Source organism: Ambystoma mexicanum, chromosome 13, assembly GCF_040938575.1.
Source record: "Ambystoma mexicanum isolate Mex_15411 chromosome 13, UKY_AmexF1_1, whole genome shotgun sequence".
Taxonomy (NCBI): domain Eukaryota; kingdom Metazoa; phylum Chordata; class Amphibia; order Caudata; family Ambystomatidae; genus Ambystoma; species Ambystoma mexicanum.
Genome location: NC_090938.1, coordinates 497288243 through 497316001, shown reverse-complemented (window position 1 = coordinate 497316001; position 27759 = coordinate 497288243). Strand labels below are relative to the sequence as shown.

Genomic DNA, 27759 nt, shown 5'->3' with positions numbered 1-27759 from the left:
CAATTAAAAGTGCATCATGTGAAACCGGACATGTCCGAACACGGCATGATGTCTGTGGACACCATATTTCGTAAATAGACCCCCCTGAACAGTCGTATAGTCTGAGGACTATTAATTGTTTCGTTTTTTAAAAAGGGAATTTATCACAGAATAATATTCATCATAGCATACAAAATACATTTATTTATGAAAGGGATGGGGTATCGGAATGGGAAACATAAATGGGAGAATATGGAATTTGTATAAAGTAATCATCGGAGAGGGAGGGAAATTTCATCAAACCGCATTTGATTTATATTTTGTGAATTTGCTTGGGGTGATTGCTTGAGGCAAGGGGGCAGGTACAAGTAGCACAGTGATAATCAACATTTCTAATAACATGATTTCTAACATAATTTAAACGTTCTTTAAAATCATTGCTAAATTCATCCAATTTTGAAGACAAGATCATGATTTCATTGCATACATTAGGGGATTGGGATTGTGTTTCTGATTGTTGAGATTCTCCATAATTAATTTGTGGTGTTATTTCCTCATATAAAGTATGTACTAAGAAAATAATGTATTATTTCAATGAGTTCTGTATAAATTACATTATTTGTTTATATTGAAAGATGTATAGTTTACCATTAGAGATGTCATCATGACTCATTTATTCTTTGGGGGTGTTTTCTTTTAGCCACTCAAGTGGGTTTGTCATTTCTGTCAAAATAAAAGAAATAGTGATATTTCCTTATGAGAAATGTTTATATAATGAATGGTAATAATAGAGAAATAAATACAGTGTACTTACTATTTGGTAAGAGGTTGTTTTCCAATGAGCTCCTGTTGTATCTCAGTCTGTTTGAAAAATTGTACTAAACTGATAATATAAGGTGTGCAGTTATGGTTTGTGCTTGGAGCATTCCATAATATTGTGTACCAAATGAAAAAAAAAATGATTACATTTTGAATTGTACAAAAAGGTATATTTGGGTGTAGTAAATATAAGTAATGTTGTTTATGTATATGTTTGTTGGTTGAAGAGTACAACATTTTCTGTTGTGCCCTGTGCTTCTGGGTTTTGTTGATACCTGCTGTCTGCAGACTTTTATACTGTCTGCGGACTCTACAGCTGCTACATTGGGGGTGAATATAATATAATGAACTTGTAGCAAATTAAGGGGGGGTCTGGTAAAAACCTATGAAACTTTGTTAAAGGGACATTATGCTTAAGTTGCACTAATAAAAACCTATGCAATTCAGTGAAAATACTTTGTTAAAGGGATGTTTTATAATTGTATAATTGGTTATTTATAACGTGCTTAATACCCAGAACCGGGGATCGAACCTGTGTTGCTCCACGTCGTCTTGCGTCCAAGGTGAGAGCGTTGCCCATGAGCTATCCTCCCGAGTGTTATGGTTACAAGTAAAACCGAAAAAACAGAAATTCGCCGGTTTTAGTAAGCTAATCAACCATAACTCACACCACCACCGTGCACTGCTAAGACTAACACCCAGGACATCAAAGATGACATCACAAATGAAATTAATTGTGATGAAAAGTCACTACAATGGGTTGTGTTTACAATGTTGGTAACAAGATGTCAGGGGTGATCGGGAGACCTCTCATGAACTACTTAATGTATTAAAAAATGCACTAATCTAAAGAAAACATGATTGCAGTGTTGTTAATATGGGAAGCTAATAACACATACACATAGGCAATGGCTGTAGCATGCACCATAGAAGTACAGCATTTTGAATCTGGTAAGATTGGGGGGTAAAATAATGAATGCAACCCCATGAGAATTTTGACTAATATTACACATGGAATAAATAGCTAACAATTCAAGAGTTACTACACACTTGTACAAACAATACATATGAAAACCCACAATGCAGAAAAATCAGAGACACATATAGGGAAACTACAGTAAGTAAGAAAGAAACAACATCACCAGAAAATGACAATTGGGCCTCATTACAGGTCGGGCGGTCCGGAAATAACAGTGGCGGTAAACCCGCCGCCACTGTTAATTCCGGACCACCCGATCTCGAGTCCTGCAGGCGGACGTGGAAACACCGGCACTATCACGAGATGGTGCCGGTGTTTCCATGGTCCCCATTCCCATTGAGTCCTGTGGGACTCAATGGGAATGGGGATTTACACCATTCCGCCTCCGGAATTCCCGGGTCACCGGGGTTGTAATGCCCCGGTAATTCCAGGAATCACAGAGGCGGAATGGTAATACAAGTTTGGCGGTAACCAGGCGGTTTTACCACCTCGGTTACCGCCGGACTCGTAATGAGGCCCGATAACATTAAAGTTCCTTGTTATGTATACAAATGAAGTGTGTGTTTGAGGCCTGCTCATTGCCCCGCATATGTGCACCATTTGCTGAGACCAAAGTCTCCTTACATCTAATGTATGGAGGCTCCTTTCAGTTGAGTTAGATGGATTTTGGAAAAAAGTAGGTAGCTCAATGGATTGGTTGACATGGAACTTGGAGATGAATTTAGGTGAACACCTAGGATGTGTCCAAAGGACCACCTTGTCCTTGTGGATTACAAAGAAAGGGTATTGTACAGATAATGCCTGTAGCACTCATCATATTGAGGTGATGGCTACTAGGAAGGCAGTTTTGTATGTTGAGTGTTTTAGGCTGGCTTTGTGCATGGGCTCAAAGGGCGGACCCATGATTTTTGAGAGTACCACATTAAGGTCCCAACCTGGTGGAGGGTTAGAAATGGGAGGGTATAATCACTTAACTCCCTCCATGAAAGCCTTGATAACAGGCACTTTCCACCAAGAAACCTTGTTCTGCGAGATGGTGCATGAGGTCAAGGCCCGTTACGTGTACTTTGATAGAGTGAAATACTAGGCCAGAGTCTAGTAGATGAAGCATGTAGTGTAGAATGTTGGATGGAGAACATTCTATTGGGTTTAAGGACCGTGATCGGCACCATACCACATACCTTTTCCACTTGTTGAAGTAACAGTGTCTGGTGTTGGGTTTTCGTGCCTCCTTTAGAATATCCATACACCTTTAAGGAAGAATTAAGTGAACAAACTCTATGAACTCAGGAGCCAGGCTGCCAAGTTCATAGACTGAGGATGTGGATGGAGTGTCATTTCCTCGTGTTGGAGGTGCACAGAAGATTGATTGGATTGCACATCGCCAGTTTGCGCAGATGTGGAAACCAAGGTTGCCTTGCCCACATTGGAGTGACTTGTTCCTGGTGCATCTTGTGCACTTTCCTGCTGAATAGTTGTGTCAGTGGAAAGCGTAGGCAAATTTCCTTGACCAATTAATCCACAGGGTGTCCCCCTTGAATCCTGGTTGGGGAAACCTGGACGCAAAGTCTGGGCATTGGATGTTTTGTCATGTGGTGAACAAGTCTAAGGGAGGATAACCCCACTGGGAAAAGATTTTGTTTAGAATATCTCTGTTGAGTTGCCACTCTTGTTCCTCTGGCAGTGGGTTTCTGCTTAGGGAGTCTGCTATAGCATTGAGTACCCCTGGAACGTGTTGTGAGACTAGGACCATGTTCCGCTTCAGTACCCACTTCCAAACCTTTTGGGACAGCCTGGACAGCCTTGGAGAATGCGTGCCCCCTTTTTTGTTTATGTAAAACATGACAGTGGTGCTGTCTGTGAGGACTTGCACTGTCTGACCTACCAGTTGCCGCTAAACAGCCTGTAGAGCCTTGAGAACTGCCAGAAGTTCTCAGAGGTTGATGTGGTTTTGGGCTGTGGTGTGTGTCCATAGGCGGTGAGCTTTGTGGTGAAGGTAATGGGCTTCCCATCCGGAGAGTGAGGCATCTGTGGATAGTATCGCATGAACGGGTGGATTGCGAAAGGGCTTTCCTTTTAGCAGGTTGTCCCTGGGCCACCAGCAAAGAGCCTGTACCAGGGTTAGTGAAATAACCACTAGATTGTCCCACTGACCGCTTGCCTGAGACCATTGTTTCACTAACCACTCCTGCATTGGGCGCATGCGCAGGTACGCGTGTGGAACCAAGTGTATGCATGAGGCCATCATCCCAAGCAAACACGTTGCTTTGCGTACAGTTATCTGGCAACCGGCTAGGTAGTGAGGTACTTGTAACAGCATATTTTGTACTCTCTGCTTTGAGGAAAGCTAGCTCCTCCTTTGTTTTTAAAATGGCTCCCGGAATTTATTTATATTTGGCTGGGAACAAGACTTTACTTTTTCTTGATGATGGAGAATACCAATTGGAACAGAAGGTTGATAGTTCTTTGCGTGTTGTATCTGCAGATTAGAGGAGACTCCCCGGTTATTAGCCAGTCGTCTAAACAAGGGTACACTGGGATTGACTCTCTTGGAAGGTGTGCCGCCACTACTGCAAGTACTTTTGTGAACACTCTTGGTGCTGAGGCGATGCCAATGGGAAGCACCTTGAACTGTTAGTGTTTTTCCACTATCTGAAACCGCAGATATTTTCTGTTCACTGGTAACTATGAAAGTAGGCATCTTTCATATCCAATGTTGCTATGTAATCCCCCCGTTTTAAAGAGGGGGATTACTTCTTGGAGCGTGGTCATGCAAAACTTTTGGGGTATGTATTTGCTGGGTGCAGGTCTAGTACTGGACACATTGTGAGGTCTTTCTTTGGCACACAGAAGTATGTTGAATAAATACCCTTATTTACCTGGTTTGCTGGGCCAATCTCTATGGCGTCTTTTTCCAACAAGGCTTCCTCTCCTCCAGTAATATTCACCTCTCTTCAGGCGTCATCTTTCTGGGCTTTGGTGGGTGGTTCTGCGTTTTTTTATAGTGGTTTTATGCAGTACCAGCCCCCAGTGATGGACAACACCCACTGGTCTGATGTGATCACCTTCCCATGTGTCTGTGAATTGAGAAATGCAACCTCCTACTGGAGTGGCATGGGAGGGGACCTGGAGCAGGGCGTCATTGTTTGGGAGAAGTGGAGCCTCTGGCTGAGGAGGCTCTGCCTCAGCTTCTGGACCTTTTATAGCCTCTTTGAAAGCTGGAAGAGGAGGACTGTCCCTGTGAGGAGCCCCGTGATGATGATTGGCCCCCTTGATTGTACCCAGATGAGCATTGTGGGCTCTGCCCCCGAAACCTTCTAGTATTGAAGGAACCCTGTTGGACAAAGGGTTTGTTTGTTAATTGTCCAAGCGACTTAAGTGTGCTGTACTCCTCCTTTGAACTTTTAAGGGCATCTTCCACGCCTTGGCAAAAAGGGCATTATGTTCAACAAGCATGTTGGGCAGGGTGGCTTGTGTTTCTAATTGAAACCCTGACTGCCATAGCCAGGCATGGTGTTTGGTTAAAGTGCCCTCCGCAATGATGCGACCTGCATTGTTTGCGGTGTCAAGGCTATATTTAAGAATGCAGTTCGATACTTGCTTGCCCTCTGATATAGTGCTTAGCAGTTGAGACTTTAGGGGTTCTGGGACTGCCTCAATTTGGTGGTCTAGCTCGTTCCATTTATGGCAGTTATGACTAGCCAGTTGCATGGTATTATTGGCGATTAGGGCCTGATAAGCAGCCGAGGAAGCAACCTTTCTGCCGAAGGTGTACATCTTTTAACTATCTTTATCTGGCAAGGCTTCAGCAGAGGCCAAAGGTGTGCCAGCTCCTTTCCTCATAGTGGTCACGACCAGCGAGTTGGGTTTGAGCTGATCCCTGATGTACAGGCCGTCTGTATGGGCTGGCCTGAACAATGTTTCAATACAAGGGTTCACCGCCCTTGTGAGATTTGGCGTAGGCCGAGAAGGCTGGATGCGGTTTTGGATGGACTGCAAAAGAGGGATAAACTGAGTGGCTGACTTCTTGTCCCCCACAAAGACCTTGGCAACCTGGGACTCCTGGGTGTCTATTTTAAAATGTTGGGCAGCCTTAAGGAGCAGCTCATTGTATTGGAGCGGATTGTCCACTGGGGAGTCAGCCACGGGCTGGTCTTGGTGGTCTGGCGACTGGATAACATAGATATCATCATCATCGTCGTGATAATATTGGTCTTTATTATATTGATCTCCCGGATCGTCGTGAGAACTGGGGCCCTGATATCCTGACGGATCTAGGATATACAGGTCCTGAGAGGGGTCCTGGTGTTGGGTGGTGGACACGGTCTGGGTGGAGGTGGCGGGCTGCGAGACATCCAGATGTGGATTTTTGGTAGGGGGCTGGTTACTAGCAGCCGGCCTTGTGAAGAGTTCCTAAGAAACCTTAGTTCATCAGGATGGCTGTCCATAAAATCGACAAAGCAAGACATTCTCCTCATTATTCTGTCAAATTGTTCAGGGGTCCACTCAAAGGATGTTGGAATAGCAGAGGGGGTAGTTGTATGCAGTGAGGAGGCCTGGTCTTTGTGCTGCATAGTCCCTGAGAGGAAGTCTTCAGGGGAAGAAAGACCTATATCTTGGGAGACCGAGGGCTGGGAAGGTAAGGGCGTCAAAGATTTACCTATTTTCGATGGCTTTGTCTCTAAAAGGGTAGCCGGGACGTGTTTCTTTATGAATTCTTTAAATTTTGGCATGTGCTTTGTGGACACCGAAGCACCTTTCAACGCATGCCCTTTGGCGTGTGAAAGGAGGGCCTTTTTAGTCGTGGTGTCCGAAATGGCTTTCAGTGACTGTTTTGGAGTTCTGTCATGCGGCCCATGTGATAGTGATGTCCCAGAGGACAGGGATGATTTAGCAGACCTCTGCATGGACACCACGTGGCTGTCAACGATTTTGTCGACGGTCGGCCTTAGGCTGTGTGCTTAGTGTGATGGGAAGAGTGAGCGCATGAGCCGCCGGGTGTAGTCTCTGTCACAGGGCCGCTGGCCTGCTTATTGGAGTCAGGGGCTCACACACGGGATTCCGACAAACCCCGGTCGCCTTCAGTGTCACTAAGGACGTTGATGCTGCCCTTGCTCGATTCTCCCACCAGGTCAACAGAGGCCTCGGCCTGCATGGTGTGGGCGGGCCAGCGTTTAGTTCAGTGGTCCTTTAGTGTTTTAGGGCAGAACATTTTGCAGCACTTGCAGCTTTTCTCAGGGTGGTCCTTGGGTAGACAGTGGTTGCACACCCTGTGTGTATCTTTCCAAGGGAACTTCCTATTGCAGGAAGGACAACATTTAAAAGGGGTATTTGCCATTGCTAATGGAAAAGGCAGCGCAGAAACAAAACAGAAGATAGGGGGTCTGAAGATGCATTTTCTAAAAGGGTACAGCTATATGAACCTCCCCCCCACTCTCTCTACTGTGAAAAGCCGAAGCCCGATGAGGCCTGTGAAGGCCGCAGTCTTCAGTCGTCGAGAGTCAAGCGTTGTCGACAATGGAGCCTCCGTTGAGGTAGTTGCTGATCCCACAGTAAACAGGAGGTTTATAAATGATAGGGAGAAAGTCTACGAATAAACTTAGTCTAATTTAAGGCATTAGCCAGAGAGGAACTCTGCAACTATAGACCAACCACGATGGAGAAAGAAAACAATCGAAGGGACCTCGCCGCATGAAGCACCATGGGTAAAGTAGACGTTACACTAGGGATAGTATTACTGACACGCCCAGTCAACAACCCTTTTTGAGTTTCGAAAACAAATCATGTAATACTCTGCGACTATCACTAGATGTAGGCCTATGCATAGCATGTGATCTAAGCAGATCCACAAGCCTCAGAAATATATATATATATTTTATTGTATCTTTCCTAATTTGATTTCTCCCATAGGGACCCATGACCTTACCACCTTTCTCAGAGAGGCTTGTAGCAGGCATGGAATTGTGTAGCCTGATCAAGAGGTTATGGCATGGGCAGAAATAGTTTTCAATCATTGATTTCCCTTTACAAACAATTGCATCTGATACTTTCCCCAAACTGGTTCAATGTAAATGATGTAAAACCACAACCGCCAGGATACATGTTTTGAAAAGCTTTCCATAAACAAAAGATAATCGGAGAGAACAATTGCATGAATTTAAATCACATTTAAAGCAATCCATATTTTATTTTACATTTTAAAACACATACAAATTCAAAAAATACATATCAAGTGAAAAACAACACCTGTAATGAAGAAGTGTCAAAACACAAATGAAGGAGATAATATACAAAACAAGCATCAATCACATCAGTACATTATTATGCCTAATCAATCTGATATCAAATGCACAAAAGAATGATTCACTAATAATCATAGTGTTATGTCCTAACCTGACATGTTTCTGTCCATAAAACTGCCAATGACAGATATTCCTCAGGGGGTATAATGCTGTAATGTATCTCCTTAACCGTAGATGCCCCTCCTCAAGTAAGAATGTTACCTTTAAATGTCTGTATTCCGCCAAAGTGAAGAATTCTATTTTGCCAAAATTAATTATAGCCAGTCAGGAATACATTGAACAGATGTTATGATATGCTATGTTAAAGGTTTTTTATACCGCACAATATCACCACCTGCATGGTCCCCTGGTGCTTTGGCGGATCTGTAAGGCAAGAGAGTGAGGGGGTGGAGGTTAGTGGGACTGAGCGGCAGAAAAGAGCAATAGAGCTTTGATGTGCTGTTGGCAGCTTCAGTTCGGTTTACACCATTCACTGAGTTTAGGTGTGTTTTTCGGTTGGTAGCCGTCATATGCTGTTGTGCAAGGCTATGTGTGGTTTGTTTTGTTGTTGTGGTGTAGTGAAGTGCATGCGGTTTGTTGTGCTGTTGAGATATGGTTGTGTTTGGTTCAAAGTTTGAGAGATGTATGCAGAGGGGTGAGATTTTTAGTAGGGTACCCAACCATCCACTTGATGACCGACAAAGAAAACAAGTCTCATATAATTGTTGATGGTATTGGTAACTTCACCAATTCCAAGATCCTCTACATCATCAGATGTTATCTTTCATACCCTAGAAAATTAGGAAATTAATAGGTGGTTACGGGGCTCTCGCATGGAACTCTGTTAACTGTGAGACAGCTTCTAATTTAAACACTCTTTGTTGTGAACATGGTGCCGCGTGATTGTACGGCGGATTAGAGAATATTTGACTCTGTGAACGTAATTAAGACCCAGTATGTATATAAGTCTGAAATCATTTGGAAGTTGGCACAATTGAAGTGTGTACAAATTGGTTGAAGTTAACAATATCATTAACAATTAAATGAGAATTGTTTTCTGTCAGCCATTAAGTGGAATTTTGGTCACATCTATTCAATATATGCCTGTCTGGCTATAATTAATTTCAGCAAAATAGAATTCTTCTTTTCTGCTGAATAGAGACATCTACAGTGAATATTCTTACTTAAGCAGGGGCATCTACGGTTAAGGAGATACATTTAAGTATTATAACCCCTGAGGAATATCCATCATTGGCAGTCTTATGGAAATAAACATGTTGGGTTGGGACATAACACTATGATTATGTTTTTTGAAAATAGAGGATTCATTCTTTTGTGCATTTGTTACCAGATCGACTAGGCATAATGATGTACTGATATGATTGATGCTTGTTTTATATATTATATCCTTCATTTGTGTATGGGTACTTCTTCATTACAAATGTTGTTTTTCTCTTGATGTGTATTTTTGTGAATTTGTATGTGTTTCAACATGTATAATAAAATATGGTTTGTTTTAAATGGGATTTAAATTCATGTAATTGCTCTCTCTGATTATCTGTTATTCCTTTTTGTTATGGTTACTACTATATTGCCCAATTAGTAGGTATTATGAATCACCTCCTATATATTGGGTGCTCCTGCAATGTATTGATATATTGAAAAGCTATCCTCAAGACTGAAATTGTCATGGTGCGAGCTCCGAAATCCCTGGAGCTGTTGGGCCCATCCCAGTCCCCACCACCCAGAAGAGCTTGTCAGGCCCCAAGGAAGCGCCCCAGAGCCTCATGGACTGAAATGGGCTGAACTCATGGAACTATTTAACCTGCCTAGTGAGGCTAGGCCTTGGTATAATCCAGGGAGGGGAGAGGGACTATTTTTCTTGGGAAGACAGGGTGTGGCAAAGGGACTACTTAACCTGGAACTACTTACAAGGCTATATAAGCCACACCCTGCTGCAGAACACGCTTCGCGTTATTCTGCACTCCTGCAGCGTTACGCTCACTGTGTCTGCTCTGTCCTCAAGCTTCTACAGCCACGCCCGACAGAGCTTCCATCCATCGGAGCCTGGAAATAGAAAAAGAGAAGAACAGATGTTACTTCAGCGACCAAACACTTACCTGCAATCCGGTCCATCGGTCACATCTCCAGCTGGGATTGCTAAGACCGAAGCCAAGATCAAGCGATACTATTGGTGGCCGACTTGGCGTAAGGACATCAAACAATTTGTGTTATCCTGTGGAGTTTGCGCTCAAAACAAGGCCTCGAAGAAGAGGTCACCAGGTCAACTGCAACCACTGGACATTCCACCTACGCCTTGGCATACATTGTCTCTTGATTTCATAACTGACCTTCCTCCTTGTGACGGGTTCAACACAATCCTGGTGGTGGTGGACTTGTTTTCAAAGATGGCTCATTCTATTCCACTGAAGGGCCTACCCTCAGCCTCAACCCTAGCTAAGGAATTTTTAGCACAGATAGTCCGAATACATGGTTTCCCTTCCATCCTAATTTCGGATCGCGGCAGCCAATTTATCTCTCGATTTTGGAAAAAGTGTTTCGAATTAGCGCAAATCGATGTAAGACTCTCTACTAGCCACCATCCCCAGACCGATGGTCAGACCTAGAGGACCAACCAGACTCTTGAACAATACCTCAGATGTATGTTACACCAATCAGAAAAAAATTGGAAAGACATCTTATGGATAACCGAATACGCCTACAACAACTCCCTTCTACACCATTTATGGATTGCATCCAAGAACCTCTAATCTTGACTCTCCTCAAGCTTTGGAAATGCCAGCAGTGAAAAGCTTGCACACTACCATAACTCAAGCTTTTAAGCAAGCAACAGACCAGCTGAAACAAGCCAAGGGAAGATACAAGAAGTCAGCAGACGACCATAGGAGTGAAGCTCCAAGGTATCAAGTTGGAGATGAAGTCTGGTTGTCATCCAAACACATACCCTTCAAGGAACCCGAACCTTCAATCCCAGATACGTAGGTCCATACACCATTAAGGCTATCATCAATCCGGTAGCCGTAAAGTTGGATTTACCTTCACACATGAAAATTCATCCTGTGTTTCATGTCTCACTTCTGAAGCCAGTACAACCAGGAACCCGGATACTGAAACCACCGAAACCGATCTTGGTCGACGGAGAACCCGAATTTGAGATCAAGGATATCCTGGACTCAAAAATGAAAACTATTTTATCTAATAGACTGGAAAGGATATGGACCACAAGAAAGATCTTGGGAACCTAGTGAACACATTCATGCACCACATTTGTTAAAGAGGTTCCATCATAGCCACCAGGACCAAGGGAAGACCCCGCCTTTAGGGGAGGCTTGGGGGGGGGACTGCTGTCATGGTATGAGCTCTGAAATCCCTTGGAGCTGTTGGGCCCATCCCAGTCCCCACCACCCTGAAGGGCTTGTCAGGCCCCAAGGATGCGCCCCAGAGCCTCATGGACTCAGTCCTGGCGCCGTTGGCGCCAGGCTCATGAAATGGGCTGAACTATTTAACCTGCCTAGTGAGGCTAGGCCTTGGTATAATCCAGGGAGGGGCAGAGGGACTATTTTTCTTGGGAAGACAGGGTGTGGCAAAGGGACTAGTTTACCTGGAACTACTTACACGGCTATATAAGCCACACCCTGCATGCAGAACACGCTTCGCGTTATTCTGAACTCCTGCAGCGTAACGCTCACCGTGACTGCTCTGTCCTCAAGCTTCTACAGCCACGCCCGTCAGAGCTTCCATCCATCGGAGCCTGGAAATAGAAAAAGAGAAGAACAGATGTTACTTCAGCGACCAAACACTTACCTGCAATCCGGTCCATCGGTCGCATCTCCAGCTGGTTTCCTGATCGCCGCCCCTGTTGAAAGGACATCCACGCAGGTGCCGATACTCACCCGGGATTCCGCGTTCCTCCTGGTTTCATTGGACCGGTTCTTCCATTCTTCATCTAGGGACCGCGCCGGGCCTGCAAAAGGGAACAGGAAAAGAACAGCAGGTTCGTCGCGCTCAGTACTGAACCAACATTTATTCCAGTCACTTAGCACCTTTCATCCGCATTATAGTCACCTGGAGGCAACTATTTAGCATCCTGGGAGAGTCGAATCTTCTACTTGATTCCTGCACCAAAACTGCATCTGCAAGAGAAAACAAATATGTTTAAACATTGGGACAATAAGACTTTGAGCATACCAAGCTGCTATTGAGGTAGATACTCACCCGATAATCCCAGCATTCCGAAATGTACAGTAACAGCACTCTGGAACAGTGAGGTAACTGCGCCCAGAAAAATACTGTGCCTACCGCGCCCCTGCTGAAGGTTAAGCTGGACGGAGAGCCAACCTCATCAAACTCAAAGGTGAAGAGGAGAGGAGTCGGGCCTCAGGTGGTGGCAAGTAGTGGGACCAATCCAATCCACTCATAGCTAACATCTTGTTTCCCCATTGCAGGCTAACGCCTTCTGGGGAGGTTAAAAGGGCGAGGACGCCAATATACCATCAAAACTGCGCCAGCACAGATATCGGTCATACGACTACGTGCTACGCCCCCGTGGAGACCAGGTGAGCGTGACAGAACCCGAAGCCTTCTACAAATTCTCTACCTGGGCGTTATGGAGACTTCAGAGACTGACCAATTGGCCCAGCTTTTGGGGGAACTCAGGGCCGAGGTACATTCGGCCCGGCAGGAGTCTAATGCTTTAAGAAGGGACTTGATTGTGGCTAAAGATCATACCGATGAGCTTGCTAAGCAATTGCTACAATCCCACGCGGGACAAACACCGCTACCCGGACTGGGATCAACGGTTCTGCCAGCACCCAGCAATCCAGTTCAAGTGGTCCTTCCAGGAGCCGTACCTTTGGCACATCCAGAACGTTTTGCAGGAGACCCGAAAAGGTATGCGGTTTTCATGAACCAGTGCCGACTTCATTTTCTATGCAGGCCAGGGGCCTTTCCAAACGACCAGTCAAGGGTAGCCTTTGTATTGTCTTACCTTAGTGGCAGCGCGGCTGATTGGTCGGTGCCTCTAGTCAATCGGGATGATCCCATCTTGCGAGACTTCCAGGAGTTTCAGAGTGGCAGAGAGGCTGTTTCAGAGAGAGGCCCCACCAGAAGACAGAGATCTACCCCCAGCTTGTTTCTCTGAAAAACGACTGACCCTGAGGGAGTTAGAGGTAGAGGAGTGAAGAGCTCGAGAGGTGAGGTATTTACGGAGGGAAAGCTGGGGGTATTTTGGACCCAGGCCCTAGAAAGCCTTGTGAGAATCCAATATTTGTTTGCCTAGCGCACACCTAGGTTTAAGGTTTTTTTACAGGATTTGTTGAAAATTTACGGGGTGCCGGGGAGAATAACAACCTTGACACTGGGTTGTTTTAACCTATGTAAATCCAACAGATTGTCCACAAGATTGTGGAACTCTCCCGTCCCCTGCACACCCTTTATACTGTAGAAACAGTCAATATTTCTATACAATGGTAATATTCAGTTTCTTTCAGAAAAAAGAAGAAATTAATGAGAGAAGCTAATTCATGACACTATTATAATAAAACAGAATGATGGGGACCATCGGTTTTAATTGAATTTTAAATTAATTGTTATAGATATGAATTTCAATTCATTCATCATCCAGTCTTTGTAAACATAATAACATAAATGTGTTCATTTTGAGGTTACATTCAATATAATAATACAAGGGCATACAAGGTACTCATCACACTTTCTATACAATAGGCTTTTCACATGGTATATCCACAGAAAGTAATGATGAATATTTTCTCGACGCGTTTCGGGGTGTCCCCTTCTTCAGGAATTGATAGCCCTCTTCATTGCCGTTAATCTTTGTTTCGTCTATAATGTATGATACAATGATCAAATTTTAGATTCTCACTGATAACTGTCATTTAACTCTTGGGAGAAATTTTTAATAATAATCACCTGGATGTTCAATGTGGAATATCCTAACTGGATTTATTATCAATAGCAATATCAGCCCAATAATGGTTATTCAACCTGTAGATGTGATAAAAAGACAATAGGGAAAGCTCAATTAAAAACGGGATCTTAATTCATGAAGGAAAACCTAGTCATGTAATATCTAAGAAAAAATATTACCTTTCGGTATTTCTGTAAAAAGCTACTACATCCATGGAATGGGTCGCTGTGGTATGTAGAGAGTCCTCAGGTACGGAGGTAGTGCAGTAATGGGCGATTCCTCCACTCGTGTCTGTAAAAACACGTATATATACTATATTAGATACACGAAAACAATGGGGTGGGATCATTCTGTGGAGAGTGTTCTGTGAAGGCCTCTAGGCTCATGATATGCAATTGGGGAGCTGTTTACAAAGGATTCTCTTACCTCCTTCCTGAGAAAGGTAATATTTTTTCTTAGATATTACATGACTAGGTTTTCCTTCATGAATTAAGATCCCGTTTTTAATTGAGCTTTCCCTATTGTCTTTTTATCACATCTACAGGTTGAATAACCATTATTGGGCTGATATTGCTATTGATAATAAATCCAGTTAGGATATTCCACATTGAACATCCAGGTGATTATTATTAAAAATTTCTCCCAAGAGTTAAATGACAGTTATCAGTGAGAATCTAAAATTTGATCATTGTATCATACATTATAGACGAAACAAAGATTAACGGCAATGAAGAGGGCTATCAATTCCTGAAGAAGGGGACACCCCGAAACGCGTCGAGAAAATATTCATCATTACTTTCTGTGGATATACCATGTGAAAAGCCTATTGTATAGAAAGTGTGATGAGTACCTTGTATGCCCTTGTATTATTATATTGAATGTAACCTCAAAATGAACACATTTATGTTATTATGTTTACAAAGACTGGATGATGAATGAATTGAAATTCATATCTATAACAATTAATTTAAAATTCAATTAAAACCGATGGTCCCCATCATTCTGTTTTATTATAATAGTGTCATGAATTAGCTTCTCTCATTAATTTCTTCTTTTTTCTGAAAGAAACTGAATATTACCATTGTATAGAAATATTGACTGTTTCTACAGTATAAAGGGTGTGCAGGGGACGGGAGAGTTCCACAATCTTGTGGACAATCTGTTGGATTTACCTAGAAAGCCTTGTGGACAATGCAAAGGGTTTTGAATGTAATCCTTGCAGCCACTGGGAGCCAATGGAGAGATTTCAGGGCTGGAGAGATACAATCCCAGGGATTGTGTCACTCACCGACTAGGATGAGGCTAGGTATGCAGCCGGGTTTTTCTTCGGACCAGTCTGGTATGCACAGTTTTGATTGAAGAGCTCGGATGGAGCCTCCAACCGAGCCTCCTCTCTGTGAGGGTAAAGATCTTTAAAATGATATGACCCTCTACTGAGTGGACAGTATAAAGAGCCTGATCATTCAAAAGAGCGGGGAGAACACACCGCCACGAGATACCAGCTGCAAAATAAAGAAGAAGGGATGAGTTTTATGTGACAAATTCTCAGTGAGAAACAGTCAAAACTGCTATGAGTTATACCTGATGTTTTATCTTGTTATCGGGGCTCAGATTACTACCTAGAAAACAGATAACAAAATCAGGACTGTTCGGGGCACTCTAAGATGAATTGGGATAGTAATTAAACACTCCTTACCACTAGTAGTATTGGGAATAATCCAAGGGTGAACAAAACGGCAGTATAAAATAAAAAACAGGAAGGTTAGTGAGGGTTCTAACCCAAACGGCATGAGGAGCGCACTAGGTCCTGGTGGGTGCATACCCTGCGCAGCGTCCACTTGTGCACTTGTTGGATAGAGATAAAAGATGTCCCAATATCTTGTAGTTCATAAGATAGCAATATCAGTGGACCCCACATGGCTGTTGTATTTGGTGTCTGGGGATAGGCGACAAGAGCCAGTGCAGATTACAAAAATGCTGGGTATAAGCTGTGATGTCTGAAAGCAATTGAACAGTATCTGAGACAAATGTGCAAATAAGAAAGCAACCCAAAAATACACAGGCAGTTTCTTCTTTTACATGCTGGCAATAACTGGAACAAAATGTTAGGCAAAGCAATCAATGGAGGAAGGAAGAAAGGTCCTGTAAACAGGCGGGCGGCAGGAGTACAAAATCGTTAAGCAAGGCAGTCCGTGAAGGCAGATACGAGTCCTGGTACACTAACCTGACAAAGACGACAAAAGCAGCAAACAATGCAGTCCGTTAGGCAGACAAAGGTCAGGTATACAGAGAGATCAAGATAATGCTGAAGGCGTAACTTCAAGGGGATTGCAACTTCAATCAGAAGCGGCGAGCTGAATGAAACGCTGCTTTTTGTCAAACCGAAAGCAAGACGTCAGAGCACGTTGATTGGAGGAACAGGGCACCTGACAGAGCAGCAGAGCGGCATGGGAATCATAGTTTGTTAGATTCCCTGCCGTAATCTCCATTGTGAAAGGAACAGGGGAGTGAAGCGCCGCACACCAGAAGGAAGGGATACAAGAGTGCGCATGCCCTTTGATGTACGAACCCGTCTTCTGGGATGAGGTGCACAGCGAGATGTAACAGATTGAGGCCAAGAACAAGTCTCGCAGTCCTGTTCTGGATAAGTTGCAAAGGGCGGAGAGTACAAGCAGGTAGATTTAGAAAGAGGCTGTTACAATAGTCCAATCTAGAGAGAACCAGGGCTCTGTAGACAGTGAGCTTCTAGGGGAAGGAGAGGGAAGGCAGAATACCTCTGAGGAGGTGCAGTAGGAAGTTTGACTTTTTAGAGACATCAGAGATGTGGGCAGAGAAGGAAAGCATGGTGTCAAAGATGGCCCCAAGGTTCTTAGCCTGGCAGGTGGGAGTATGAGGAGGGCCAGGGGAGGCCGGCCAGTGAGTGAGGGGAAAGGAGGGTAAAGGTGTGCCGATGAGGAGGATATCCGTTTTGCTGGCATTCAGACAGAGATCGTTGACGGCACACCAATCCTGAATGGCAGATAGGCAATCAGAGATGAGAGAGAAGGAGAGGAGGTGGCTGAGGGAAGCCTGAAAATCTGTTGAGTGTCGTCAGCATAGCACTGACAATTGGAGCAGAAAATGGCAATGCGGTGGGCGAGAGTTGGCAGGTATTGGTTGAAGAGCCAGGGTGAGAGGTTAGACCCCTGAGGAACACTGTAGGTAGAAAGGGAGATAGATGAAAGGAAGGACCCACGTTGGACCTGGGAGGGTCGCTCAGAGAGGAAAGAGGTCACCCAGTCCAGAGCCTGATCGGTGATACCCTGGCTGTCACGGAGACGGTTGAGCAGGATGGAATGGTTGACCGTGTCGTAGCCAGAAGAGAGATCAAGTAGGATGAGGACAGAGGGGATGTTAGAGTCAAGGTTGGAGAGCAGATACTCACAGATGTTAAGGAGAGCAGTGTCCATGCTTCTGGCAGCTGTAAAACCAGATTGATGGTCATGGAGACAACCAACAGAATCAGAGTGAAGGTTAAGCTGCGAGATGGCCAGCTTTTCCAGGAGTTTGCCCAGAAAGGGAGTGATGGAGATTGGGTGATAGTTAGCCGGACAAGAAGGGCCGGCGCTGGGTTTTTTGAGACAAGGGTGCACAAGAGAGTGTTTCAGGGGGCAGGGAAAGATTCCTGAGGTGAAGGAGAAGTTTCAGAAATCAGCCAGGGCAGGAGAGAGGGTGTCAATGTGGTCCTTGATGGCTTTGGAAGAACAGGGAGCAACCTGTTTTGACGAGACTTTCAGAGATCAGACTTGTCTAGAGATCTCGTCAGGGGAAAGATACTTGTAGAAATGAAATCGGTTGGAAACAATATGCAAAGTAGTGGAGCGAGGCGTCCCCGCCGGCACCATCACAAGGAAGGCAGCAGACTAAGGTGAGTTGTGACCCTGAGCCTTGCCCAAATGCCCCCCAAACAGCCAGAAACACTGTAAAAGTGTTTAAATAAATAGCGATCCAGCGCAATCTGCGCTACTTGCACTTTTCCCCATGTCCCATAACTGCCCTGGTCAATCCGACCTCCCGACCCTTCCCCCAAGCCCCACTGGTCATTTCCCCCCATATCATGACCCCTCCCAGGGCAGCCCTCTGCCCGGCGGCCCCTGCAGCTAAGGGCTCCAAGGGTGGCTCCTACACTGGCGGCTCCAGAGAGTGTCTGCAGGTGTCATCAGGGGAAGCCAATGAAGCCACCAGACACCGACAAAACTAAGTGCTGGCATGAGTGGGGGGTAGAGCAATAACTCTACTCCAGAAAGCTCCTGCCACTCTAACTCACCTTTGAATGGTCTGCAGTATAATGTTAACCAGTACCATACCCTGAGAGAACCACAAAGATTAGCCTGAGCCAAATCTAGACAGGAATGTGATTGTTCGCATATGCCACACTTAGATGGAATTCTCAAGTTTAGTCTGCGCCAAAGCTAGACAGGAATGTGATTGTTAGCATATGCCACACCTAGATGGAATTTTAGAAATGTGATTGTTAGCATATGCCACACTTAGATGGAATTTCAGAAATGTGATTGTTAGAATATGCCACACTTAGATGGAATTTCTCAAGTTTAGTCTGCGCCGAATCTAGGCAGAAATATGACTGTTAGCATATGCCACACCTAGATGGAATTCTCAAGCTTAGCCCGCGTTGCATCTAGATAGAAATATGATTGTTAGCATATGACACACTTAGATGGAATTTCAGAAATGTGATTGTTAGCATATGTGATTCTTAGCATGCACCACACTTCTGAACCTAGCCTGTGTCGCATCTAGATAGAAATGTGACTGTTAGCTTGTGCCACACTAGTATGGAATTCTGAACTTTAGCTTGCGCGGCATCTAGATAGAAATGTGACTGTTAGCATGTACCGCACCTAGAAGGAATCCCACAATTGCAAGGACAGCAATGCCAACTAACCAACCAACTAACAATTCCATCCCTCTGCAGACACCTCTCAAACTATAACCAAACACAACCACAAGCCTTAAACGTAGCAATCCGCACAAACTTCACAACAATGCAACAACAAACCAAACCACACATAGACTTGCACAACAGCACGCGACGACTACGGACCATAAAACACCCCCAAGCCCAGCCAACAGATCCACCGGGCTGAGGCTGCCAACAGCACATCACTGCTCTCTTGCACTTTCCCAGCTTATTCCCACTAACCCACCCCCTCTCCTCCCCTTTTTCAGAGCCGCCAGAGCGCCAGGGGACCACTTCGGTGGTGATAGTGCGCGGTACAAATGTCCTTTAACATTAACATAACATAGAATGCAAAGAAAGGTTGTGAAAGAAGAAAATGGGAACCGGAAATGGTGACAGGTAAAAGAAAATACCAATAAATAATATATTTGGTTTCTGATATTGAGTTGCATGAATTGTTATTTATTTAAAGCAACTAAAGAGAAAATGTAAAAAATGAAATGAGAAGCTGTTGGGCATATCAGTGTAAAATAAAAGGTACTGTTTCACCATCACCATCAGTTTTACCACCGAAGGTAATTTGACAGTAGACCTGTGAAGCATTTTTTCAGCCAAGTTGTATTGAACACTTATGGAATTGGGGCTAATCTTCTGCTAGTGGAATTTACCCCTTTTTGCTGGATGCAGTATTACCTACATTTCTGGGATAACACTCAAAGTCTGAGCACTTAACCTGTGCATCCAAGCTGCCCACAGCGTTGCTGTCCACAGTCTTCTTAGCTAGAGAAAGGCTGGTTCAACTATTTATGACTCCCTGCACAATACAACATTAGCCACATCACAAAGGCAACTATAATGCTGCTTGTAGTTTGTGGGGGAAATCCGTCCACCCAACCCCTTTTGCTGGTGGCGCCCTAGCACACAAATCTCAACTCACATGCTTTTGGTTGAGTGCAACCTCCATGGAGTCCGTTCACTCACTCACAAAGCCTGTTACCCATCCATAGACTTCAATGTGCTCTCACCTGCCTAAATCCTGTTTTACTGGCAGGTCCATGGTCTTGGCCTTTCCCTAGGACCAACACTTTTAGAGTCGATCTGATGGGAGAAGAATGCCTCGTAACGTAGTCTAAAAAGAAGGGTATCTATTTTAAGAAAATTATCATAGGTATATTTATAATTTGAGGCCACGATTGACTAAGCAGGGTGACCTGGCTACAGTCTCTCCTTGGGCAGGGCATAAATACACATGGAATTCTTGCAGTGAGCCCGGCTGGCAGGGGTCCAGGGTTGGAATGACCCCAGGACACATCAGCCGACGATAAGTGACTCTTTCTATCCCCTATCCTGTTTACAATACAGCAGCTTTGCTTGCACGAAAAGACTCCTTTTCGCATGCGCTTCCGGCTGTTGTGGCTACCAGAGTCAATTTGCTGACGGACCTTCGCTTGGAGCTGTGCTCGCCCAGCCTCCTGCCATCTTAACGTGTTGTGTTTTGTTTCCAAATGTGCACGTTTCATCTGAAGTACTACATTCTTGTCCCCCTACGTTGCCTTATGTCTGAAGCTTTACCAATTGGGAACAAGCGCCCAGGAGACGCAGAGCGGACTGACATCGCCAGCTTGGTACGCAGTACTTGAAGTAAGCACCGAGTACATATGAAGTCCTTTCATCTGAGGAATTCGGGTGTGTTTACCATTTTCATTTCAATTTGACACAGCAAACGTCAAGAAGAGGTTGCTAGTAAAACAGCTGGCGGCTGTTTCTTATTTTTTCTCAAATGTTCACCTTCCTTCTTCCCCACCCACCCATGAATACCAGAAAATTCTCTCTCTTGACCCCTGCACAGGGGTGTTGCTAGGTCTGGAAAAGACCCGGGGCTACGCTAATGTCGGGACTGGGGGCTAGCTAGACTTTTGATTGTAGCTCCTGAGGTTCTATCTGGGGCTATAACCAAAGGACCAGAGGCTATACCCCCCTTAGAGCCCTCCCCCCAGCATCGCCTCTGCAGCCCTGCACCCTCCCAGACAGAATGAGGGACCCCAATAAGAAGACAATATTGCTTTCAGCCTACAAAATGGGCGCCATTGTAAATGTGTTATGCATGTGGCGTGACCGTCCCCATCCTTCTGGACCTCTCAACCACCTTCTCCACAATTGACTACAAAACTGTGTTCCAAGTCCTAACAGAGAAAAAGGGCCAGGTCGTCTGGTTCCCATCTTTTCTATAATCATGCCCTTAAAAGCACCCTACGACCACCATTATCCAAAGATCTGTTCTCCATCTCCTTCATTTTAGCCAATACGTAATACTCTCTGCACCACTTTTCAAAGTCAGCTAGCGGTCTGTCTGTAGTGCAATCTGCATACGATACCCAATCTTCGCTATGGATAGAAAGGGCAGACGATATGTAATGGCCAGCTATTTATCTAAATATCATACAAAAAGGGATCTCTGTCAATGGGCTCTGGAGCTAATGGAGTTGGACCAACACATGAACTCCTCTAGCCAGAAGGCCGTTCATGCTATGGACTTTGGACATCATTACAAGTATGGCAGTGCAGTAAAACATTTCGGTAACAGAGTGGTAATTTCATTACCGCTGCATTGCTGCACTACAATTTCAATGGTGAAGTGGAGGATTTACCGCCAACAAAAAGAAGTGGGTAAACTTGCCGCGTTACCACTGTAAATCGGCAGAATTATTGCCAGCGGAATTACTGCTTGCGGTAATGCCGTCTAAATTCCTATGCTCTCCAATAAATGGGGACTAACATAATCAAGCAGTAAATCCGCCAGGAAAACTGACAGAAATGGTAATTGCGTTTGGCAGTATTCCTGCATATTTAACGCCGTAATACCACCAAACTCGTAATGAGGCACTTACTATTTTCTCCCAACTTCGAAATACAATACTTGGAATACCAACCTGTCTTCTGGTCAGACTATACCCACACTACACCAGCAAATGATCACGCCATCCTAATTCCCATCGAAAAAAATAAAAGAGATCAACAATGCAAATAGGTTTAGCTTTTATAGTGAAATTATGTGGTGTATTGATAATGATATTGATTAGTAGTTCAGTGTTAATGTTATATGTCGGAAGATGGATCGGGCTGATCTTTTTAATGTAAGAAAAGTAAGAAAGGTACTACGTTATTGTTCATTATATTCTAAAACATGTCGAAGATTTGTAAATAACGTTTCAACAGGATGTTTATGTAGCAGGTTGAAAGATGACTTAACATTAATTCAATAGCATGTGTTTTATTCATAGTGTAAAGATGCATGCCATACATTTTTATTTTAGGAGATAATTGCAATTTACAAATGTCACAAGTGGCACAAGAATCACTTCAAGTGGCGTGGTCTTTTTCTTTTACCACCCCGCTTCAGGTACTGCTGTATAGACGGCTTACTCAACTTTTACCTTTGGGTTCAAGATGTTCTCACACAACAATTAGGCTATAATTTGGCTGTGTCTAATCCTGAAGGGTTGAAGACGACGATCTTAATCTCTCATTGGTAGTCCCATTCAATCACTCCTGCTCCTACATCGAGTGAGTGCCTATGCGCTAACCCGGGCCGTGGGATGCTTCTCCCATATGTTCCCTCGGGATCCCCAGTACGGCGCTAAATCCTGACCAGCGTCTTTCTTCTAATGGGGGCTACTGCATCCTCGTCCTAATAAAGGTCATAGCCTGCAGCTGTGGGGGTGGCACTGGACGGTAACCTTGCTGTTGTCATAATTTGCACCACTTTTAGAACAGGCGAATTCGGTACCATGGCTTAGAGATCCCACTTTGGCACCATGTGTCACTGGAATCACTCCAAGGTGTGGAGATGGATCAAGGGTTTTTATTTTTATTTGTGTGGGGTCTAGGACCACCCCTCTCTCTCTTATTTTATTAAGACCTTCCCCTAACTGAGGTTTCTGTAACTCCTGGTTAGTGCTACTGAATATTGACACATACTGGCTAAAAGCTGGCTGATGCTAGAGATGATAATGTAAATGATGGCTGTCTAAACTCCCTCGGGGACTTCTAACCGTCCCTACTCTAACCAGACAGAGGAATACATTCCTGTCAGATGGGCTGCCAGTGGATAAAAAAACCTCTCCAGGGAGAGTAAAGTCACAATAACAGCGGAAGGACAAATGGGACAGGAAGCACAATTGAGACACAGTTGTGTCATGGAATGGCCCTTCCTCAGGGACTTCTATCTGTCCCTACTGTATCCAGTTGTAAGTGATGTAATGGGCTTGTGCCTTGGTTCAGGCTGTGTCTAACATGTCCACATTCATCTCTTCCTTTACTAGGCTTTCCTCTTGTCCAGGCTGTCTCCCTCCTCACACCAATCTACTCTCCATGCACTTTTCTCACTCCTCTTAGGCCTTGCCTCCACCCATTGATGTAAGTTCTCCTTCTGCTACTATTATTCATCCTCCTCCTCTGCTCTACTCCCTCCCCCACACTCCCACTCTTTCCTCCAAACCACAAAACCTTGCTCTCAACCCCTACTCCTTCCTCCAACCCACACCTCCTTCCAAACCATTACGCCACCCTTTAAACCAATACTCAAGCACCCTCATTTCACTCAGTAACAGTTGCTTCACCATCACTCCTTATACTTCCTCGTTTATCCATTCACCACACAACCACACACACTCAAACTGCAGAACCACTAGCACTCCTTAGCTAATACCGCACCTGCTCTACAATTACCCTTCATCATCCACCACACCTTCCTTCCTCATTCTGGCCTCTTCCCCATCATCCACCTCTACCTCACCTGAAAAAACCCACACTTCCTGTTTCCTGTCCCTTGCTAATATCACCCCTTCTCTGCCAAGATTGGGTAGCTCTCCTTGGCCAATCAGGCCCAATCTTCCCCACCTGAGGCGTGTGTGTAATGAAAAGTCATAAGAAGAGGGCTGAGACCCGCCCATTTTCTTTGCGTGGGGTTGCTGCATAACTGGGATGGTGGCCCATGAGAGCAAGAGTTCCTGTTCGTGATCCTCACTTTGTTTTCACCCGGTCTCCCGGTGAGGTCATTGGGGAATGGTGGATATGGTTCCCTGTTATGTCTCTGATGGTCAAGGGTGTCACAGTTATGTTGGGAAAGTTCCCTTTGATTGCTCAGTAGCCCTGTGAGGAGTACACCGCATATATCAGCAGATTCAACGAGTGGCTAGTTAATTCGCAACCACAGTAAATTCCTGTGTCTGGCAGCAGCTTTGACAGATTCTTCTCTTTCTAGCTAGTTGGCAGTCTCTCTCTTCTTTGCAGTTTGGCCACAGTTTGGCATTCTTTTTGGTTTCTTCTCATCTTCGGTCTTTGATTTTGTGAAAGCAACACAGAAATACTGGAAAGTGTCTGTTCTTGGTGTCAAGGCTGGAGACATTAATGGTTTGCACACAAAAAACTCAGCAATTGGGGGCAGGAATTGGGGCAGTGTCTGCTGCCAATGTCTGGCTCAGGGGTAGGACTGGTTCTTCCTCTAAAGCCAGTCGAGAGAGACCGCCCCACCCGACAAGTCAAGGACACTGGCCTTGTCAACACAAACCAACTTAGAAAAGTGTAGCTACCTGTGGTCATACTTTGCAGATCTGCTTGCAGTCTTTAGAGGAGAGGCATAGCCAGGATTGTTTAACAAGTGGGGTCTGAAGTGAATGTGGTTGGGCCCACTCTAAGCAAGGCCCGCAGAGGAGGTTTGTTCTTGGTCAAATATGTGGGAGCGACTGCATGCAGAGAGGGAACCTAAACCAAGCAAAGTCTATTCAGGGGGGTGTTACGGCCCCACAAACCTTTTTTTAAATAATGGTTTAAAATGGTGCGTTTTGTAGCACATGTTTTGTGAAAAATTGGGTAAAAATCCACACAGTTTATAATCCGTTTTTTAGGGTAAGAAATTAAAAAATCAGTTAGATTCCAAGTCACACAATGCATAGCATCATTTTCATGTTGCATTTTACAATATGTGCCAGTATAAAAAAAAAAAATCATGCTGACTTTGCCCATATATGTCCATTCTGGTTGCTGACTGCACCAATATCTACCAGTATTCCCACATAAAAACATACTTATGTTGGCTGTGCCCATAATGCCAGCAATGATACTTTAAGACAACCTATTGATACTAGCTCTGCCAATATGTTCCAGTATCTCCATGTAATAACATATTTCTGTTGGTGTTGCGCTTGATGCCAATACATAGGCCATGTGACACTAAGAAAACATGTTCTTGCTGGCTCCACAAATGCGCCCTGCCCCATGTAAGAACACTCATCATGTGGACTTTGTCCTTTACACAAGTACAAAAATGCCATGCCACAGCAAAAAAACCACTATCCTTGATGGTTGCACAAATGCCTCCCCCGCCATATGAGAACACTCATCATGTTGGCTTTGCCCCTTAATGCCAGTAAAAAAGCCATGCCAGAGTAAGAAAACTACCCCTTGCTAGTTGCACAAATACCACCCATGTAGGAACATTGATGTTGTCCTTAACACCAGTAAAACATGCCATGCCAGAGTAAGAAAACCTCATCTCCTTTATGGCTCTACATATGCCTCCCCCACCATGCCTACCCTACTCATGTTGGCATTTCCCTTGATTCCAGTAAAAAATGCAATGCACAGTAAAAAAACATTTTATTGCTCGCTCCACAAATGGTCACTCGCCATCTAAGAAAACACATCATGATGACTTTGCCGTTAATGCCATTAAAACAATTCCATGCCAAAGTAAAAAAAACAATCATCTCCTTGATGGCTGTATAAATCCCCCCCACCCCCCAGCATGTAAGAGTACTCACGATGTTGACCTTGCCTGTAATGTCAGAACAAAATGCAATGCCACAGCAGAAAACATTTCCTTGCTTGCTGCACAAATGCCCCTTACCATAATGTAAGAAAATTCATCATGTTGGCTTTGCCCTTAATGCCAGTAAAAACACATTGTCACAGTAAGAAAAGATCATTTCTTTGATGGCTGCACAAATGCCCCTCCCCCACCAAGTAAAAGCACTTATCATATTGGCTGTGTCCTTAATGCTAGTAAATAAAAATGCAATGCCACACTAAGACGATATACCCTAGCTGGCTGCACAAATGTCCCTCCCCTAGTAAGAACACTCATATGAACTCTGTCCTTCACCGTTTAACTGCTGAGCTTTAATCAAGTCTATGGAAAAAGGACAAGCATGCTTGTCCTTAGCACTTAAGGGGTTAATGCCCGTAAAAGGGACATACCACAACAAAACATCTACTTGTTCTCTGCACAAATGCCCCCATGTAAAAACACTCATCGTGTTGACTTTGTCCTTAATGCCAGTAAAAATATTATGCCACAGTAAGAAAAACAATCTCCTTTATGGCCGTGTAAATGACTCCCCCACCATTATGGCAGTAAACAATGCGGTGTCACATAAGAAAACATTTCCTCCTTGCTGGCTGCACAAACGCAGCCCCACACCCATGCAAGTAGACTCATGTTGGCTTTGCCCTAAATGCTAGTGAAAAAGCCTTGCTATAGTAAGAAAATATCTCTTTGCTGGCTGCACAAAAGCCCCCCCACCCACCACCAAGTCAGAACACTCATTCTAGCTTTGCCCTTAATGCCAATATAAATGCAATGCCACAGTAAGATAATATTTCCTTGCCGGCTGCACAAATATTCCCATGTAAGAACTCTCATGTTGCATGTGCCCTTAATGCCAATAAATAGGTCATTCCACAGTGAGAGAACATACCCTAGCTGGCTGCACAAATACCCCACCGCCCCATGTAAGGACACATCAGGTTGACTGTGTCCCTAATGCCAGTACAAAATGCCATGCCACAGTAAGGGAATAGTTTCTTACCTGTAACTCCATTTCTCCAGCATTGGTATCTTTCATGGATTCACATGCTTAGAATATTCCCCGTCGACAGACTGGGAACCCTCGATACGCTTATAAAGCCGTTTCCCATAGGAAAACATTAAGGACTTTTGTGTCCTATCTATGTCGTTTTGGGCCCACACACGCATGCCCCACTAGGATGTAGCGGTATAAATGCCCCGCCCCCGCGGCTCCCTTCCGATTTCAACCCCTCCAAAGCAGAATGGGGTGAAACCTAGATATACAAGACGATTGCATTCCGGGGAGGCCGGCGGGCGCATGTGAATCCATGAAAGATACCAATGCTGGAGAAATGGAGTTACAGGTAAGAAACTATTCCCTTCTCCAGCATTGGATCTTTCATGGATTCACATGCTTAGAATAGAATGCACAGCAGTGATCCTGAAAAAGAGGAGCTGTGAATGCAATCCGGCACCCTCCTAAGCATATGTATAGCGAACCACGCTTACGTAGGATGCCAATTTAAAATGCGCAACAGTACATGCACAGATCAATAGCTATATACACATATATAAATATATATATACATCCTTATATACATCCATATATACATATGTCAAAATAAGCACAGACCCTTCTTGAAAAGGGCTTACCTTATTGAAACAGATGGCACAAGACTGCTCTTCCCTTTTCTATTAAGTCCACATGCTGCCGTTCGAGGCAGTAGTGGCGGGTAAATGTGTGAGCCACTGACCATGCCGCCGCCTGGCAAATGTCTGTCAGCGGGATTCCTGCCCACAACGCCGTCGACCACGAAGTTGCCCTTGTGGAATGAGCTCTCGGACGCCCTTGTAGCGGTTTTCCCGCTTTTGAATGACAGAAGGCAATCGTCGACGAGACCCATCGGGCCAGTCCCTGCTTTGAAATTGCTTTTCCTTTCGCCGAAG

At 44.5% G+C, this 27759-nt stretch overlaps 3 long non-coding RNA genes across 3 annotated transcripts in view; 1 reads left to right on the top strand and 2 right to left on the bottom strand.

Moving 5' to 3' along the window:
• The window catches only part of LOC138521371 (uncharacterized), a 347313-nt gene that overhangs the window by 209652 nt on the left and 109902 nt on the right, over positions 1-27759 (bottom strand). The window lies entirely within an intron of this gene.
• On the bottom strand, positions 13611-14355 carry LOC138520624 (uncharacterized). The gene is made up of 2 exons (XR_011282820.1): positions 14185-14355; positions 13611-14082 (listed from the first exon to the last, which is right to left on the bottom strand). It is a non-coding gene; the product is annotated as an uncharacterized lncRNA (long non-coding RNA).
• LOC138520623 (uncharacterized) lies at positions 14501-15021 on the top strand. Its single transcript, XR_011282819.1, has 2 exons — positions 14501-14624; positions 14712-15021. It is a non-coding gene; the product is annotated as an uncharacterized lncRNA (long non-coding RNA).